The sequence below is a fragment of the Felis catus genome, chromosome F1 (genome assembly GCF_018350175.1).
Source record: "Felis catus isolate Fca126 chromosome F1, F.catus_Fca126_mat1.0, whole genome shotgun sequence".
Classification (NCBI taxonomy): Eukaryota; Metazoa; Chordata; class Mammalia; order Carnivora; family Felidae; genus Felis; species Felis catus.
Window position 1 is genome coordinate 21,691,646 of NC_058384.1, and position 13,667 is coordinate 21,705,312.

At 37.3% G+C, this 13,667-nt stretch overlaps 1 long non-coding RNA gene across 2 annotated transcripts in view; it reads right to left on the reverse strand.

Annotated features, from left to right (window-relative positions):
* Positions 1 to 311: 311 nt before the first annotated feature.
* LOC123382778 overlaps positions 312 to 13,667 on the reverse strand; it is a 99,066-nt gene continuing 85,710 nt past the window's right edge. For both annotated transcript variants that reach the window (XR_006591688.1, XR_006591687.1), the window contains exons 6-8: positions 12,680 to 12,696; positions 8,236 to 8,333; positions 312 to 796 (exon numbers count right to left, since the gene is read on the reverse strand). This is a non-coding gene — a long non-coding RNA (uncharacterized LOC123382778). The remainder of the gene's footprint in view (positions 797 to 8,235; positions 8,334 to 12,679; positions 12,697 to 13,667) is intronic.

Genomic DNA, 13,667 nt, shown 5'->3' on the forward strand with positions numbered 1-13,667 from the left:
CTAGTGAATTATATTCATTAATTTTCAAATGTTGAATTGACCTTTTATCTACTGATCATACCAAAATATTATTTTTGTATTTTATTAGATTTGACTTGCTCATATATTATTAAGGCTATTTGCATCTAAGATGATGAGGATTACTGTTCTGTAGTTTTCTTTTCCTACAATGACTTTGGTTTTGGCATCAGAGTAATGCTGGCCTCATTACATAAGTTGGGGACTGATGGGAGGTAAAATACTTTTTTCTCTACCTTTCTAGTTTCTCCTTAGAGGGGACTCCCTGTAAGAAAAGGCAAAACAACAGGAGAAAAACAAAGAAAAGTTTAGTAACACGTATGCCTCCTGTACACATGGGAGTTACTCTGGAAAATTGAGCAGCTCCTGGAATGGCCTAATCCACCACTTTAAATTATATCTCCAGTTAAAGACAAAAGAAGATGTTGGGGGGTAAGAAAGGAAGGCTGTTACGAGAGCTTACCAGGAGAAGCACAGTCAAAAGAGTAAGGTTGTTATGCAGATTCATGTCATTGCCTCCTCTGTTGATAAGGATTTCTAGCAATTTAAGAGTTATCCCTCTGTCTGGTGCATCAGGGAGACACCCTTAGAAAAAGAGACATCTCTTATACATGTCGCGATGTCTTTTACAAAAGAGAAACTTCTTTTCAGTTTTCAGAGCTTTCCTATGTCTCTTGCTAAAGATAATCAGCCTAAAATTGATCTGTAAGCCAAAGAGTCAGATTTTCAGTTGGCAAATTCTGCTCCCCTTCAGAAGCATTCCTTTTTCTTCCAGTTCCTGAAAAAAAAAATTATTTAGCATTAATAAATTGCTTCCTAAAATATTTAGTACCAGAAGAGAACCTGGCTACAGGAATATATGGCGAAAGAGGGAACCAGTAATTAATTCATGGAAGACTTGTGTCCAGCTACAGAAGGAAGAATAGCAGGCACATTTTATGTCAATTACCTCTTCACACCCCTCCCTTTTTTCTTGAGACTTTATTTGAACATCATTGATTATGGCTAACATTTTAGGTTGGAGATGAGAACATGACAAAATTGGTATCATTCCACAATGATATGACAATAAATAGACTTTCCATACTCTACGCATTGAGGATTGCAGTTTTTTTCACCCACTTAAGAATTGATGATTGGGGCGCCTGGGTGGCGCAGTCGGTTAAGCGTCCGACTTCAGCCAGGTCACGATCTCGCGGTCCGTGAGTTTGAGCCCCGCGTCGGGCTCTGGGCTGATGGCTCAGAGCCTGGAGCCTGTTTCCGATTCTGTGTCTCCCTCTCTCTCTGCCCCTCCCCCGTTCATGCTCTGTCTCTCTCTGTCCCAAAAATAAATAAACGTTGAAAAAAAAATTAAAAAAAAAAAAAGAATTGATGATAAGTGGAGTGCCTGGGTGGCTCAGTTGGTTGAGCGCCCGACTTTGGCTTGGGTCATGATCTTGTGGTTTTTGAGTTCAAGCCCCACGTCCGGCTCTGTGCTGACAGCTCAAAGCCTGGAACCTGCTTCGGATTCTGTGTCTCCCTCTCTCCCTGCCCCTCCCCCGTTCATGCTCTGTCTCTCTGCCAAAAATAAACATTAAAAAAATTTTTTTAAAAAGAATTGATAATGAGCAACCAAGGAGTTGTAACACACCCCTGTGGATATAATCTCTACCCTACTTTTTGTCCGAGGAATCTGACCTACAAGGACTGGGTTGAGCCCATGGGAGGCACTGGCAATAATCTGAAGAGCACGAGAAATGTGGACATACAGCAATATTCTAGACTTTCCTCCCTGCCAAGTGGTCTTAAGATGACTGCCTTCCTTTAAGGGAGGCCACAGCTGCTTTTGAGTAGCCTTCTCTATGAAGCACTCTCTCCAGGTCCTGATAATTCCTTCCATCCTTTACCCCTTCCTTCAGGCCTAAAGATGGTGAAGGCTTCAGGCAAAGTATTGCACCAACAGTTTTTGCTTCCCTGAAACATCGCCCACATGTTTGTAAATAGTGCCTTTATTAAATTCTCCGTACTCACTCTGATTGTGCCATTTATTTTTTTACTGGGATCCAGTTAATATCAAATTACAGTATTGTGTCCTTAAGTACAATTCTTACAGACAGTTCAGCTCACAGGTGTCAGGACATGTATTTGTATATTTTGGAGTGTGTGTGTGTGTGTGTGTGTGTGTGTGTGTGTGTACATGTGCACACATGTGTGTGGTCCTGGGTCTGAAGCCAATATAGACCTACTTCAGTTTCTAAAAGGGCAGGAGATTCTGAGCCCAGAGGTAGGAGCTGACAGGTCAACTGTTCTCAGCTAGACTTTGGCAAGGCAGAAGGTTTTTTGAGGCCATGCTGCTTTGCAGGGAGGTCTATTGCTGCCAGTTGCTGGGAGGTCCCAAAAATAAGGTTTAGCAGGCAAGGCCTTTCAACATGTAGGGATTTCACTATGTTGGTTGCTTCAGTCAGTTTTGCCACTGCTATAAATATAACAGTTTCTACAATCTTCAGGGAAAAGAATTTATTGAATAAAAAATTATTTCTCTAATAAATTAATTAATAAAGTTATACAAGTTACCAGAAAACAATCCAAACCAAACAAAAAAGCAAAAGAGCAGGAGCAAGTACTAATTTCTGTTACTTAACTAATGTTTAAACACCAACAAGGCCAAAATGGGAAAGCACTGGAAATCTGGAGATAAGTCAGTCTGTATCTGCAAATGCCTACCCATGTTTCTGCAACTGCAAATATGAAAACTGTGATATGCTTCTAGCTAGCATTTTTTGAGCAGTTATTACAAGCCAGCCACTGTTCTCAACATTTTAGTTGTGTTAATTATTCTCACAACAAGAAAGTAGACACTATGTATTACCTCTGCTCTACTATTAAAGAAACTGGACACTGAATGGTTAAGTAATAAGGGGTAGAAATCAAATTTGAACCCAGGTAGTTTTACCCCCCATGTTCTTAACCACTGCACCATGCTGCTATTTTCACTTAAAAAAAAAAAAAAAGAGTTGGCTTGGGGAGTCTGGGTGGCTCAGTCCATTAAGCGTCAGACTTCAGCTCAGGTCATGATCTCACAGTTCGTGAGTTTGAGCCCCGCATTAGATTCTCCCTCTCCCCTCTCTTTCTGTCCCTACCATACTCGTGCTCTCTCTCTCTCTCAAAATAAATAAACTTAAAAAAAATTTTTTTTAATGAGATGGCTGGCATAATGATCTCCAAGTTCTCAGTTCTAAGTCTCCCCTCTGAGTCTGTTCCATTCCCTACACAGAAGGTTAACAATTTCCCTTTAACATCAGTTATACCCTAATTCCTCATATCATTGATAAACAATACTGTGCCAATGAGCCCATCAGTCCCCCTACTCTTCACCTGCCTCTGTTGGAGTCATGCCTCAAACTACTAGTAGACTGTGAACCTCTTGTGGTCATGGATTGTTTTTCTCTTCTCTGGTGTTCAGTTCAGCAAACATCCTTGAGCACTTATTCCAGCTCTGCCTAAAAAACCTTGCCATTCTCATAGCTAGACCTGATGTGATACCAAATTTCCACCGGAACCTGAAGGTCCACTGATTTCATGATGACACACATGCCTGCCACACTGAGTGGCCAAGTGTGGTTCTTTTTTTTTTTTTTAATTTTTTTTAACATGTATTTATTTTTGAGAGAGAGAGACAGAGTATGAGTGGGAGAGGGGCAGAATGAGAGAGAGAGAGAGACAGACAGACAGACAGAGACAGAGAGAGAGGGAGAAGGAGACACAGAATCTGAAACAGGCTCCAGGCTCTGAACAGTCAGCACAGAGCCTGACGTGGGGCTCGAATTCACGAACCACGAGATCATGACCTGAGCCGAAGTCGGATGCCCAACCTACTGAGCCACCCAGGCGCCCCAAATGTGGTTCTTTTAGAACATCCGAATCTTTCCAATTTTCTTCATCTCTTTCTCTTATAATGCCTTTCCACCTGATCCATTTTTCCATTATTTCCCCCTCCAAACCTTTCCACAGCAACCCAAAGACTCTCAACTCAACTGAATAAATTCTCCTTCTCAACCTCAGTTTAGTGTCTACTCTTTTGAGATCATTTCTTACCCAAAGCTATCATGGTAAAAAGCGATTGCATACTTTCTGGAGAGGCAAAACGAGCATAATTGATATTAAGGTTGAGGTATGGTGGACCATTTTCCAGTGAATATAATTCCTCTTTAGGGACTAGATTAAAAATAACTGGCTTAGAGATTAAAAATAATTCAAATACTCCTCTTTCTTCTTTAATAGAACCAGCTTTTATACAAGTGTCCCAGCTGAAATAGCACTTTGGAACTTGGGGCTTCCTGGAAAATACAAATGAATAGCCAGACCTTCAGTCTGATCATACTTGAGATAAAGGAAGTGTATTTTAAATGTGAACAGATGGATCTATTAAAAACAAGTTTATGAAGAAAGGTTACCATAGATCTAAGAATGATTAGTTTATATTTTTCAAGTTTCTTTAGATGTGTGGCCAATGTGGTTTATACATCTTTCAACTCTGGCAGAAAGATAAGTACAGCATATGCTGTAATGTCCAAAATCTCGCTCAAAAATAAAATTCAAGAAATGATGGCTTTTTGCTGAGGTCTTTCTATTTTGGAATGGTCAATTATGAATATAAAAAAAATTATTTGAGATCTATCAAGAACTATGAGGTCTTTACCTATCTGTATCTTAGCCTACAGGAAGTGGGAATTCTTTGAGAAGTAATTTAATTTCACTTCATTAAAACAGTGTTGTTATCCAGAACTTTGCTTCATTTAGTTAACTTTTCTCCAAAGAACAGTCCAAGTTTGTGCAGTATTACATTTAATAATATATGGACCTACTGCACTAATGGACAGATATTCTGAGGTATGTATTACATGTTAGGAATGATGCTCTAGCATAAGAACACAGGAGTGAATAAACCAGGATATTGAGAGTCATGTTGGAAGATACTGACCCACACTTAATTAAGTATAATGCATTGGTTAGTATGCAATACCAATGGATAAACAAAATGTTGGGACTGATCAGTCATAATGATTACTTTAGGTGGGTGGCAGGAGAGGCTAGAGAATATTGCACACAAAATTTAAATATTTTAAGTTTTGAAGAAGCATATTAGGGGTTCCCCAAATGGACAAAAGGGGTAAAGCATTCCGGATAGAGGGAAACCATATGTCCTCTGAAAGTATATGGCCCTTGGAAACCAAATCTTTTGATTCATTTAATCAGCTCTCTCTAGCATGGAGCTAGGGATTCTAATAAGATAAAATAAATAAAAGTTTTGACCCTCGAATTCTGGGTCTCCAAAATGAAGGTGGAAATAATTTAAAGGAATAGGAAAGCAAATGCTTGCTTGTTTGTTCAAATCATATACCTAACAGAACTTAAAAATTAGTTGATATTGGATTATCCTTTAACCTAGGACTACATTATGACTTCCACTGACCTAAGCACTTTTGTCTTTGAGGACCTTTACCTCCCTTCCCAACAGCCAACTCCCCTCAAAACACACACACACACACACACACACACACACACACACACTAAAAATTTTACTTTATGACTATGCTGGTTAAAAAGAAAAAAATATGCTAATATTATATATTAAAACATTTTCTTTGACCTAAAGTTTTTTCCTTCTGATCATAAGTAAATTAAAATATTTTCTTGGGACACTAAGCACTGTATCTAATGATAAATCACCTTCAGGAACTCTATCCCATATTCTATTCTGCATTTAGTTGCCAAACAACACTTCTACAAATTGTTGTTTCCTTGGATCATAGGGAAATTTCAAGAAGTCAATCATTCAGTGTGGTGATTTCCAGATCCCTCTGCCAGATCCCTTGTTTTGCCTGGCAATTTAATCTGACTCCCAAATGCACCTTTTACTTCTATCCCTCCAGTTCATCTAGTCGAATACTGTGTATAGAAATAACCTAGAGAGGTATTTTGTTTTCATCTTGTTTTTTATTTTAAATTTGGATTCTGGGGCACCTGGGTGGCTCAGTCGGTTAAGCGTTGACTCTTGATATCAGCTCAGGTCATGATCTCACAGTTCGTGAGTTTGAGCCCTGCATCAGTCTCTGGTCTGACAGCGCAGAACCTGCTTGGGATTCTCTCTCCCTCTCTCTTCTCTCTACCTCTTTCTCTCTGCCCCATCCCTGCTCATATGTGTGCACACACTCTCTTTCTCAAAATAAATAAATAAACACTTAAAAATAAGTAAATTTGGATTCCAAAGCCAATCCAATTTGAGTGTCTGGGTTTGGGATCCAGAAAACATTACTTTTTTTTTTTCTTCTTTCTAAGTAGGCTTCATGCCCAGTGTGGAGCCAATACAGGGCTTGAACTCTTAACCATGAGATCAAGAACTGAGCTGAGATCAAGAGTCAGATGCTTAACTGACTGAGCCCCCAGGCACCCCCAGAAAACATTACTTTTTAAAGCTCCTCAGGTGATTCCAATTTGCCTACTAGCTTGAGAACCAATGCACTAAGCAACAATGACCAAAAGATAATCTTTGTCCTGTAATGTTCTGTGAAGTATCACTGTACATTGTAATAACTCGTTTTTACATGAATCTCTTTACTAGATGGAAAACTCCAAGCATCATTTCTCAATCATTTTACTTTGACCCACCACCTAGTTCAATGACTAGCATGGAGTAGACACTCAATAAATATTTTTATTGAATGAGTAAATGGGTGAATGAATTGGCACATGTTCTTAAACTTCTGCTTTCTCTCTTTCTTTTTTTCTTCTTCATTGTCTTACTCCAAGGTTCTCAACCCTGCCTGCACATTAAAATCACCTGAGAGCTTTGTAAAACTATCCTGGGCCACACCCCAGGCCAGTTAAATCACAAATTCAGAGGGTGGGGCCCAGGTAGTTTTTAAAAGATCCTTAGGCAATTCAAACACATAGCCAGGGTTGAGAATCATTGACTAATTTTTACTCACTCTTTAAGACCTTTAAGAGCCAACGTTTTCAGTAAACTTTTTTCTGATGCTCTCCTGAATTTATACTTCAATTTCTTAAATTCGGGTTGTTCTTAAGAGAAAAATATATAATTTCACTGTTGATTATTTTCTTCTTGCATCCACGTGTATATTTTCTCTGTGAAGCTAGCATTTGAGGGCCGGATTTATGTTTTCTATAGCCTCCCCTTGCTAGGAGAGATGAGAACAGTGCTGGGCCTGAATTCTAATACAACTTAGGGACTAAAGGCAGTTTTATGGGTTTGTGGGAATATCATGTTTCTTGATCCAGACTTGCCATGTACTATTCAATCGATCTGAGGCGATCAATACATTGTTTGAAATTTTCCATGTGTTGTTGTAACCAATTCATTTTCTCAGCCAGCTCTTAGTTTTAAAAGCTTTGACTTAAACTGGAATTTGAGTCTGACACCACACTGATGTTGACCAGCTCCTTAAAAGGCATAATTCAACTTGCTCATCAAGTGAAGATCACAACAGGCTGATCTCGGTTTATGAAGGAACAAGGCAGAGAGATTCAAAATTCAAATTGCAGTGTTTCCTCTCTTTCCTACCCTTACCCAAATCGTCCCTGAAGAAGTAGAAGTGGTACAAGAATTTGGGAGGCACCTATTAGCACTCACCTGGGGCATGTGAACACCTGACTATTTTCATGACCAGATCAGAGAATACCATAATGCTTATTAAAAATGCTGATTTTTTTATTAGTCAGCATTACTGTGCTGCTGAGCAGTATGAATTGGGTAACTCAGCAGTTAAAGAATATATGTTTATTAATAACCGAACAATTTTATATACGTATTTCAGCTATATGTTTTGTAGGACGCTGATGTTTTGAAATTTATCTTCTCTATTTTTAAGTTTAGAAATAAATATCTAACAAATAGGTGGTTTGCCAACCAGGAAAAATGCACAGGCCTTTTCTATACTGGACGGGCAAAATGTAGACCAATTGAATACAGGGATTTGGTCAGTCTATGACTGATGAATGGACAGTATTCGAAACTTGAAGGGAAAAAGTCATTTATAACTGCATAATATAGTTAATTAGCATTCAAAGATCATTGTTACTTCAAACTCTTGCTAAATAAATGCCAGAAATGGTAACTTTTATAAATCTGTCTAGAGTCTGTAAGTTCTCATGAGGACTAAAGAAATTATGATTTTTCAAGACGAATTTAGTGAGACATTTCTTTTTACAGTTAGATACCTGTTTATCATCCTTAAATGTTGTTCTTAAAGTTAGTTTAATCATGATAAGCACAAATTCTTAGAAGTAGTTGATGAACATCTGCTTGAAGAAGAATTCTGAAAAAAAAAAAAAATATATATATATATATATTACCCACACAGACATACCCAGACACACACAAACATGCGCAAAAGAGGGGGTTTTAGTTTACATTCTGAAGTCTAAATGGAAAAACGAATATGTAATAAAAAGTCTAATTTGGTACTAATTATGTGCAAATGTTGGAAAGGAAATACCAATTCCAATGCTTTGCATTAAGTTAAATATTTAGTACATGCTGTCTTTGCAAACCCACAGCTTTTATATGCCAAAGAAAACGATGAAAACACAGGTTTCTACTGAGTCATGTGTTTCTGTTTTCTTGAAAGAGACTAACAGTGGCAGGTTTTGTTCATGATTAAAACAATTTAGCAATCTTTTTTATTGGCATTGTACTCATATGGGTTAGGTGGCAAAAGTAGTCAAAAAATGATGAAAACCAACATCCTTCTTCCCTTGTATCTACTAGATTATATATCACAAAGAAAACCCAACATGTGCTTTACATTTGTGAAAGCATTTTAACATATATTGTTTTTTTTAATTTTCCTTAGAGTGACCTGTGGGATTTCTATTATTTTCCCCAAATACTAGAGATCAGGTAAAAGAGAATCAGAAAGTTACAATGACTCTCAAATTTCCACAATTTTTAAACTCAATAGCAATCAATTTTATATCTATTATGGGCACAGATGGTTTAACAGATGGGTGTGAAGGTAACATGTTTTAATTTCTCTTTCATTAAAAAAAAATACCATTTGCTTTCAGATCAAGGACTGGCCACTTTATTACATTGCCAACACCTTTCACTTCTGAACAACCCTGTGATAAGCAAAGCCTTGCCTTTCACCAAGATTCTCAAACACTCCTGAAATTTCTTTGCATGTGGTTTTTTGTTTTTTGTTTTTTGTTTTTTTAATTTTGAGAGAGACAGAGACAGTGCAAGTGGGGCAGGGGCAGAGAGAGAGGGAGAGAGAGACAATCCCAAGCAGGCCCACACTGTCCGTGCAGAGCCCAATGTGGGGCTCAAACCCACAAAGCTGTGAGACCATGACCTGAGCCAAAACCCAGTTGGATGCTTAACCAATTGAGCCACCTAGGTGCCCTACACTCCTGAAATGTTTAGAAAATACTGGCTGCCTTAGCTGTCTCATGAACTAGTAACTGCTAAAGTCACTCCTAAATTAAAGTCTAGGTGACTCTAGTAGATGAGAATAAAGTCTATTTGTGCTTAGTGCCAACTGGTCATTTCCATCTCAAGAATTGGCATGAAGCCAGTAGTATTTCTACACAAAGTGGTTTCTAATAAGTGTTGGTTCCTAACATCATGGTGGTTGTAAATGCTAATAAACTTCCTACAAGGGAAGTAGAAGTGGAAAGTTTTATTTGTCTAACATTTTATCACTGTACTTGGTTAGCATGGACAATTACCCCAGTTCCCTGAGGCACATATTCCCTGAGAGTTTAGCAGTTAATGAATATAAATAGTAACAAGCGAACAATTTTAAAACCATAAATAATTGTTACTCTGAAAGCTCCTGATAATGGAAAAAAAAATAAATGAAAAAGAACTATCATAGCAAAAAAATTACTGACAAACAGAGGCCAAAATTGAGGTTCAAAAGCTAACTTGTACCTTCCCAAGACACTATAAATCTATTCAACTAATTCACAGATGGAGATATATAAATGTAAGTTTTCAGTGATTGTCTTTTTTCCATCTACAATATTTATTCCTTAGGTAATTCTCTAAGAAACAAACTATAGTTAACATCCATTAACAGGATAATATCAATCAATAATGAGTAAATTTTGTCTGGATTGATATTTCTGTCATTGTTCTTTACTACTTTCTTGAATTAAAAATATTCCATTAAGAATACAAGTTTACATGGCAAATCAAACAACAGGGAGTGAATAAAAGAAAAACTAACAATATTCTCCTTCTCTCTTCATCAATAAATATATTTATTGACTTAACTATATTAGGGATTAACATATCAAAGTATCAAAAAAATATTGAAATAAGGGCACCTGGGTGGCTCAGGTAATGATCCCAGGGTCGTAGGATTGAGGACCACATTGAGCTCTGAGGTGAGCATGGAGCCTGCTTGGGATTCTCTCTCCTTTGAAACCCAGCTCCAACATTTTTCTCCTCTTCCCACCCACCCCCTCAAATTAAAAAAAAAAAAAAGAAAGATATGGGGAGCCTGGGTGGCTCAGTCGGTTGAGGGTCCGACTTGGGCTCAGGTCACAATCTTGCGGTTTGTGTGTTCGAGTCCCACGTGGGCTCTGTGCTGACGGCTCGGAGCCTGGAGCCTGCTTCATATCCTGTGTCTCTCCATCTGTTGGCCCCTCCCCTGCTCATGCTCCGTGTCTCTCTGTCTTTCAATAATAAATAAACGTTAAACAAAAATTTTTAAAAGATATTAAAATAGCATGTTAATTCAGGATTTTATTAATGTTATTTTTTTAAGAAACCATTTTAAATGTTGATTTATTTATTTTGAGAGAGAGAGAGAAAGAGAGAGGGGAGAGGGGCATATAAAGAAAACTTTAGAGAGAGTGCTTACAATGGAATTGGGGAGGTATTTGGGAATGGAGATAGAGAAAAGTAAGTGTTAACGGATGTAAAAATAATCCTTAAGTGGGTGAAGAGAAGAGAGAGATACAGTGTTTCAGTTATGGAATAAATAAATCACAGGAATAAAAGGCACAGCATAAGCCATATAGCCAATGATATTGCAATAGTGATGTAACAGATCAGATGGCACCTACATGTGTGATGAGCACAGCATAATGTATAAAGTTAAATCATTAAGTTGTACACCTGAAACTAATTCAACATTGTGTACCATCTATACTCAGTAAAAAAAAAAAAAAATAAATTGTAAACATAAAATTAAATTTTGTTTTAAAAAATAAAGGAAAAATATTTTAATGATGTGGCAAAGAATAGTTAGGGACAAAGTGGAAGAAAAGGTATTCAGGGAAGGCCTTCCTGAGCTGACAGTTTTGCTAAGACCTGGGTAATAAGATGGAGCCAGCAACTGAAAACTATGGAAGGTGAGCATTCAGGGGCCGGGGTGGGAGGAGTGGAGCAAGTGCAAAGGTACTGTGGTATGAATCTATGGGGTGTTTAAAGGATAGGAAGAGTGTGATTGAGATAATGTGGCTAGAATATAGTGAGCAAGAGAAAAGAGTAATTAAGATGAGATCAGAAAGGTAGAAATTTGTCTGGTTTAGCACGTGTCATGCTGTATTGTATGACTTTCATTGTGTTTGTTTTATCACCAAACTTTGGGGATCATTACTTTTGATTATAGATCCCTAACATCTGACACAGAATCTGGCACTAGGTCAGTAAAATATCTGTTTTTCTCAAAATACAAAATAATACATGTTTTTCTCAAAACAGAGTTTAAAGTGGCTAATCAGTTCAAGACAATGAAGTTTTACTAAATGTTTAATAAATCATCAATATTCAATTTAAAAAAATCCTTGAGGTTACTATGTAAGTGACTACAAAATTTTATTGCTTTCTTGTATTAGTTCAGAAGCCAATGGCATTTTGAAAGAAGCAATAATGTATGTAGCATTTTATTTTGTATATTATTTGAATATTTTTTCATTTATTTCCTCATTCATTGAACCCATATTTACTGAACATTTAGTGCATATTAAGCATCATTCTGGACACAGAAGATAGAGGAGTCAGTAATCATCAGAAAGCATCTGAAGTTCTTGGTCATTAAGCAACATTACTTACGAAAAAAGAAGAGGACCACAGAGACACATAATAAGCAAGCAAACAAATGAGATAATTTTAATGGAATTAAGTCTGAAAAAATTGTATATTATTATATAATAGTATAACTATTGCATATTATAGATATAAGGGCTTATCATAAATATATCATATATGTATATGAGAGATACTGGTGTAATTGCACAGATATGTAATGTATACAGTATTATGCTAAAGATGCTTTATTGGAAGAGTAACTTAGTAAGGTGTAGTCTATTAAAAATTAACTTATTATATAAAAGTTCAAAATTAAAGGTCAGTTCTTGTGTATAGAAATAAATTTAGGGGTGCCTGGGTGGCTCAGTCAGTTAAGCATCTAACTCTTGGTTTTGCCTCAGGTCATGATCTCATGGTTTGTGGGATCAAGCCCTGCATCAGGCTTCATGCTGACAAGCCTTCGCGCTTCATGCTCTAAGCCCCGAGTCAGGCTCTACACTGACAGCATGGAGCCTGCTTGGGATTCTCTCTCCCTCTCTCTCTGCCCCTCCTCTCGTTCTCTCTCTCTCTCTCTTAAAATAAATAAACATTAAAATAAAAGAAATAAATTTAACTTACCCAGTCTTCTATAAGACCTGGAAACAAAACCTAGAGTTAGAATAGTTTTCATTATTAGAGTATGCCACTTACTTTCTTTAAAATCGAAATGACCTACTACAATTACTATTTAATCTTTTGATTATCAATAACACCATTATGCAATTGCTAATTTAATTACCATTATAACAGTCCTACAGCCTATTTTTAGGAATACTTCCACACGAAAAGCAAATATGAAAAATAATATATAAATCTCTAGAAATAATGAAACCAGTTCGTAATACTTGATTCCAACAAAAACATTTCATTTCAATGAAGTCTTGGCCAACTTTTCAGTTAGCAATTTAGAGTTGAACTATGCACATCTCACTCCCTTTGTTGACCCCTCTTTTATGAAAACTTTAGGAAAATTACAAGCTATCCATTGATAAGGTATCCTTGAGGTGGGCATGGCTGACTAATGACACCTGCTCACTAATTTGCTTAGCTGGCTTTGGGCTGTTCTCTTGCCCCCAGGTAACCGGCACACCTAAATATTCCATTAGAAGCTCATTTTGGATTGTCATAACAAGCTTCTCTGCATCGGAATTTAACCAAATGAGGTGAAAACCTTAGTCTTTGTCATCCAAGGATGCGTCACTGATACTTACTAGATCTGGCTACTCCCTGTTATCCACCCTCTTTTTTTTTTTTTTTTTTTTTAACCTGGCAGGGATGGCCTTTTCTGGCACAAATGAGAAGCAATGCAATTAAATTTTATTTGGCAAATATCATCCCTACTCTTTGCCAGTTACTGTGCAAGGTACAATAGTGATCACACTCAAGTCTTTGCCCTTGAGGCGTATGTAGTTTGGAGGAGAAGACGGATAAGTAAAAGGGCAACTTCAAAACCTTAGGATGACTGTAAAATTACAGGTGTGATATGTTGCACTTTGAGGGGTTCTTAACTCAGCTTTACAGGGTCAGAGAGGACTTTCCAAAACAGATAAATATCTAAATGAGACAT